Raw genomic sequence first — 6,041 nt, forward strand, 5'->3', positions numbered from 1 at the left:
ATATGCAGGATAAAATCCTCGATCCAGACCCCTGGGTCTGTCGTTCCTTCGTATGCCTCTATGTTCACAGGTTTAAAACCCTGTGGAAATTCATGGTCAAGCACCTCTTCGGTGAAGCACAGGGGGTGAGCAGCTCCTCTGTATCTGGACGTGCTGTGGCATGCCGTCGGCTGTCGTTGTGTCCGGGGCTGATTCCGAACTGGTATCCGATCGGTATGATCGTTTTGGTGACCGTAGTCCTGCGCCGGGGTATGTCCTTTAGATCCATAGATGGACCTGGCCGCGCCGGCTTTTTTATCCAGGAGCTCGCGTAAATCATGTGCGGCGTCAGTAGCTGTTCTATTGCGGTTGCGAAGTGGTTTGTCCGGCCTCTTGGCCGTATTATTTTTTGGCGGAACGGCCTCGTCGTCGAATTCTGGCAGCAGCTTGCGTTTTGGGTAGCTCTTTGTGTGGCGATCGTCGCCGTACTTTTCTTCAGTGTCTAGCACTTTATTCCATCTGCGATTGAGCGTTTTCTGTGCGGCCTTAAGCCGTGGCTTCTGCTTATTTAGTCTTCTCGCAGTGGCCATAAGCTTTCTGTGGAGGCTATCTCGTTCCAAATGTGCTTCCGGGATGGTGAATGCATCGTCATCCGGACTGTGCTCTTGTCCCGGGGCGGTTTGATGAGTTCGTCCCTCGGGATCATTGTGATCGGGCGTCTGCTCCGAGCTGTGTTCAGCGTGACCTGGCTCATCATGTTTCGTTGCTGGGTCCATATGGTCGTTGTTTCCTTCGGAGTTGACTGGGGCGTCGATCTTTCTAGCGCTGTTATCGCTGTTTTTGCTGTTGCTGGACTTGGAGCGGCGTCTGCGCCGTCGTTTTGGCTTTTGCCCGGGGGTTTTGTCCTCCGGTTTGTCACCGTCGTCCTCCTTAGGCGTATCCACCATGTATATATCGTGTGACGAGGTGGCGGTCCAGCGCCCTGTTGTTTCTGAATCGTCTCCTGCGCCGACGTCCATACCGTCGGTATCATCGGAGTCGAAGTGAGGCATGTCTGATGTATCGTCGACAGTGGCTATGAAGTGGGTGGTGGGTGGGCAACGGATTTCTTCGTCACCTTCTTCCCCCTTGAGCCGGACATAGTTCGGCCAAGAGTCTCCTGACAAAGAGAGAGACTTTAATGAGTTCAGCATATCGCCAAAGGGCGAGCACTGGAAGTTGTCCGCAGCGGTGAACTCCATTACCGGAACCCAACCAGATTCGGCGGGCTCGGGAGTGCGCGGACTGGAACCTACAGCCGGATATGAGTCCGTAGGTCCGGTGTCACAGGCTTCCTTGGTGGTGAAGTCTGTGTTCGGCTCTACCGCCGATGAATGTGCGGCCTCTGGGGCGGGGTCCATCCACCCGTCCTCGGGCGACGCAATCTGCTCCGGATTTAGGTCCGGGGCTCCTGCAGGGGCGATATCCCAAGCATTGTCCGACTGCAAGTCTAGGCCGTGCTCGCCGTGACTGTCCGGCGCCCCTGGCGCAGGCCCGAATCCGTTGAAGATCAAGTCTCCGCGGATATCGGCCATGTAGTTCAAGTTTCCGAACCTGACCTGGTGGCCAGGGGCGTAGCTATCGATCTGCTCCAGATGGCCAAGCGAATCGGCCCGCAGTGCGAAGCCGCCAAACACAAAGATCTGTCCGGGGAGAAAAGTTTCGCCCTGGACCGCGTAGTTGTTGATGATTGAAGGAGCCATCAAGCCTTGCAGCGACGACACAGAGGAACTCTCAATGAAAGCACCAATGTCGGTGTCAAAACCGGCGGATCTCGGGTAGGGGGTCCCGATCTGTGCGTCTTAGGCTAATGGTAATAGGAGGCAAGGGACACAATGTTTACCCAGGTTCGGGCCCTCTCGATGGAGGTAAAACCCTACTTCCTGCTTGATTGATATCGATGATATGAGTAGTACAAGAGTTGATCTACCACGAGATCTTAGAGGCTATACCCTAGAAGCTAGCCTATGATGATTATGATTGTGATCGTCCCTCTAAGGACCAACCTCTTCGGTTTATATAGACACCGGAGAGGGCTAGGGTTTACATGGAGTCGGTTACAAGGAAGGAAATATAATATCCGGATCGCCAAGCTTGTCTTCCACGCAAAGGAGAGTTCCATCCGAACATGGGACGTAGTCTTGAATCTTGTATCTTCACGCCCCAATAGTCCGGACAAAGTATATAGTCCGGCTGTCCGGATACCCCCTAATCCAGGACTCCCTCAATCCCACCTTTCTTCTTCAACAACTATCGGTTAGTATCGGTTGAGCCTAAGTTTTTGCTTCTTCACATGAGTTGTGCTATCCTTGCAATGTCATTTTATTTTGTTTTGCTTGCTGTTTGAATACAATAACAAGATCTGAAATTCTTAAATTGGAGAGAGTCTTCACATAGTTACATAATTATTTAGCTACTCATTGATCTTCACTTATATCTTGTTGGAGTAGTTTGTCATTTACTCGTGTGCTTCACTTATATCCTATGAGTAAATGGTTGAATGAGTTGAATGTCATGAATCTGAAATTATATATGTTTCATTTGCTTATCCCATGGGGAGTAATGACTTCACATCTAAGAAGTAGAGGTTGTAAATTTATTGAAGGTTAGCAAGCATTGTATTGGTCATTTGAACAATTCATGAAAGAAAATTGAAGGAAGAGAGATTTCACATATAAATATACTATCTTGGACATCTTTTATAATTGTGAGCACTCATTAAGTATGACATGCTAAAGAGTTGATGTTGGACAAGGAAGACAACATAATGGGTTATGTTTTCTCACATCTCAGTTAAAGTATATTCTCATGGATCATTCAAACATGTTGAGCTTGCCTTTCCCCCTCATGCTAGCCAAAATTCCTTGCACCAAGTAGAGATGCTACTTGTGCTTCCAAATATCCTTAAACCCAGTTTTTGCCATGAGTGTCCATCATACCTACCTATATGCGGTATTTACCTGCCGTTCCAAGTAAATTTGCATGTGCCAAACTCTAAACCTTCAAATAATAATCTGTTTTGTATGCCCGAATCGCTCATGTAGTGACTAGGGGCTGTCAGTATCTTCCATGCTAGGTGGGTTATTCTCAAGATGAGTGGACTCCGCTTATCATTCACGAGAAAAATGGCTGGTAACCGGGATGCCCAGTCCCATGATCAAAAGATCAAAATCAAATAAAAAATAATTAAAACAAAACTCCCCCAGGACTGTTGTTGGTATGGACGGTACCCCGTTGTTTCGGATGGCCATGGAGTGTGATTGTTGGTGGAGGGAGAGTAAAAACTTTACCATTCTGTTTGGGAACCTCCTATAATGTATGTTGTATGGAAGATATTGGGAGCTCTTGGTTTTTATGTTGACAATGGAAGCATACCTCTCAAAATTATTTTCATCTCTATTTCAAAATCGAGCTCTGGCACCTCTGCAAATCCCTGCTTCCCTCTGCGAAGGGCCTATCTTTTACTTTATGCAAGAGTCAAGGTGATCTTCACCTTTCCTTTTTTTCATTTTATCCTTTGGCAAGCACCTCGTGTTGGAGAGATCCTGATATATATATCCAATTGGATGTAAGTTAGCATGAACTATTATTGTTGACATCACCCAAAGGTGAATACATTGGGAGGCAACATTGTAAGCCCCTATATTTCTCAGTGTCCGATTAAAACTCCATAACCATAAGTATTGCGTGAGTGTTAGCAATTGTAGAAGACTATATGATAGTTGAGTATGTGGAGTTTGCTAAATCAAAGCTCTGACATAGACCCTTCCTGAAAATAAGATGAATTGTAATTGTTTGATGACCGAGAATGAAGTTTGCTAGTTTTCAAGAAAGTTTATGGTCTATGCTTTAATATGTGAATAGCTTGTTACTTGATCTTGAGAAGTTTTATGAGATGAACTACTGTTATGACATATAATCATGCTAGAAAAGGTAATTGAAATTATCATTGATCAAACTTGTGCACCTTCTAGCATTCACACTTCATAAATTCTTTCTTTTATCATTTACCTACTCGAGGACAAGCGGGAATTAAGCTTGGGATGCTGATACGTCTCCAATGTATCTATAATTTATGAAGCATTCATGCTATTTTATTATCTGTTTTGAATGTTTATGGGCTTTATTATACACTTTTATATTATTTTTGGGACTAACCAATTAACCGGAGGCCCAGCCCATATTGCTGTTTTCTTGCCTATTTCAGTGTTTCGAAGAAAAGGAATATCAAACGGAGTCCAAACGGAATGAAACCTTCGGGAGCGTGATTTTTGGAATGAACGTGATCCAGGAGGGTGGGGGGCGCCCCCCTACTGGTCGTGCCCCCTGTTTCGTGGGCCCCTCGAGGCTCCCCCGACCGACTTCTTTCGCCTATATATTCCCATATACCCTAAAAACATCGAAGCGAACAATAGATTGGGAGTTCCGCCGCCGCAAGCCTCTGTAGCCCCCAAAAACCTCTCGGGAGCCCGTTCTGGCACCCTGCCGGAGGGGGAATCCCTCACCGATGGCCTTCTTCATCATCCCGGCGCTCTCCATGACGAGGAGGGAGTAGTTCACCCTCGGGGCTGAGGCTATGTACCAGTAGCTATGTGTTTGATCTCTCTCTCTCTCTCTCGTGTTCTTGAGGTGATACGATCTTGATGTATCGCGAGCTTTGCTATTATAGTTGGATCTTATGATGTTTCTCCCCCTCTACTCTCTTGTAATAGATTGAGTTTTCCCTTCAAAGCTATCTTATCGGATTGAGTCTTTAAGGATTTGAGAACACTTGATGTATGTCTTGTCGTGCTTATCTGTGGTGACAATGGGATATCACGTGATCCACTTGATGTATGTTTTGGTGATCAACTTGCGGGTTCCACCCATGAACCTATGCATAGGGGTTGGCACATGTTTTCGTCTTGACTCTCCGGTAGAAACTTTGGGGCACTCTTTGAAGTACTTTGTGTTGGTTGAATAGATGAATCTGAGATTGCGTGATGCATATCGTATAATCATGCCCACGGATACTTGAGGTGACAATGGAGTATCTAGGTGACATTAGGGTTTTGGTTGATTTGTGTCTTAAGGTGTTATTCTAGTACGAACTCTATGATAGATTGAATGGAAAGAATAGCTTCATATTATTTTACTACGGACCTTGAATAGATAGAACAGAAAGGATAACTTTGAGGTGGTTTCATACCCTACCATAATCTCTTCGTTTGTTCTCCGCTATTAGTGGCTTTGGAGTGACTCTTTGTTGCATGTTGAGGGATAGTTATATGATCCAATTATGTTATTATTGTTGAGAGAACTTGCACTAGTGAAATTATGAACCCTAGGCCTTGTTTCCTACCATTGCAATACCGTTTGTGCTCACTTTTATCATTAGTTACCTTGCTGTTTTTATATTTTCAGATTACAAATACCCATATCTACCATCCATATTGCACTTGTATCACCATCTCTTCGCCGAACTAGTGCACCTATACAATTTACCATTGTATTGGGTGTGTTGGGGACACAAGAGACTCTTTGTTATTTGGTTGCAGGGTTGTTTGAGAGAGACCATCTTCATCCTACGCCTCCCACGGATTGATAAACCTTAGGTCATCCACTTGAGGGAAATTTGCTACTGTCCTACAAACCTCTGCACTTGGAGGCCCAACAACGTCTACAAGAAGAAGGTTGTGTAGTAGACGTCAATCAACAAATGTCAGTCTTTCAAGTTTGACAAATGGCAACATACCCAATATGACAGATGCAAATCTTACCAAATTGTTTGTAAGTGGTTGCACACGGGTCATTCGGAACAACCGTTTGTGTTGAAGAGATGCACAAATCCTGCTCTCGCTTTGCATACGGGTGTTCTTTCTAAAATGTTTGCGATCAAGAGCTGCACAAATCCTGCTCGGCACATTTTCCCTTGGCTTCCTGGGGAAGCTGTCGGTTTGCATACGGGTGTTCTAACTAAAATGTTTGTGATCGAGATACAATATTAAACCCAAGAAAAAAACCATTTCCGGCGGTGGCGAAGG

The sequence above is a fragment of the Aegilops tauschii genome, chromosome 5, assembly GCF_002575655.3.
Source record: "Aegilops tauschii subsp. strangulata cultivar AL8/78 chromosome 5, Aet v6.0, whole genome shotgun sequence".
NCBI classification, from domain to species: domain Eukaryota; kingdom Viridiplantae; phylum Streptophyta; class Magnoliopsida; order Poales; family Poaceae; genus Aegilops; species Aegilops tauschii.